We start from the raw sequence: 796 nt of genomic DNA on the forward strand, positions 1-796 counted from the left end.
TGTTTGCTCTTGTTTTGTTGGCATTTGTGAATAATAAGAATTCTTAACTTAGAAAATCATGGTGTTGGCATGACAAATCCTCTGGAGTTCAGAATGACTAATGGAATTTCTCTAATTGGAGGTACTCGCTAGGATGGGAAAAAAAGGAGATATTATTAGTTGCAAACTACGTACATAGCTTTATATCGCATAACCAATCAAGTGCAAATACACAGATATGTACTCCAATAAGGTGGAATATGCAACAATACACAATTATATAATCCAATTTTAGTGATAATAAATAATAAGTACTATTGTGTACTCCAGTTATATGGGTACACAATTACGCATCCACACCTGATTAGCTGCCTACGAATAGAACTGTTTATGTAGTTTTCATCTAATAATTTCTACTGTATCAGAGGCACTTTGTTCTCATTTATGGTGTTTTTTTTTTAAGGAGCATTTACTTGGCCCTTTAGCTTTGCAGAGAGATTGCGTGCATTCCTCAGTTATCTTGATAATTTATTTCTATATTTTAATCTAAGGATATTGTGTGGTAACATTTTCTAAAATGGTTAACAAAAAACATAATTCCTTGGTATTTAATCTGATTGCAATATGGGAGTTAATTTTTTTTTTTTAAGTATCATGTGTAAATTGATTAGAAGTATTAGAGTCCATCATCACAATGTTTGTTCTGTTTATACATTTATTCTGCCGGATTGAAGATTGAAAAGAAAAGAGAATTGTCTTCTGGTATTCTCATTTTATAGTTTGGATTCATTCAAACTCAGTTCATGTATAGGGCTGT

Source organism: Phalaenopsis equestris, unplaced genomic scaffold (assembly GCF_001263595.1).
Source record: "Phalaenopsis equestris unplaced genomic scaffold, ASM126359v1 Scaffold000595, whole genome shotgun sequence".
NCBI classification, from domain to species: domain Eukaryota; kingdom Viridiplantae; phylum Streptophyta; class Magnoliopsida; order Asparagales; family Orchidaceae; genus Phalaenopsis; species Phalaenopsis equestris.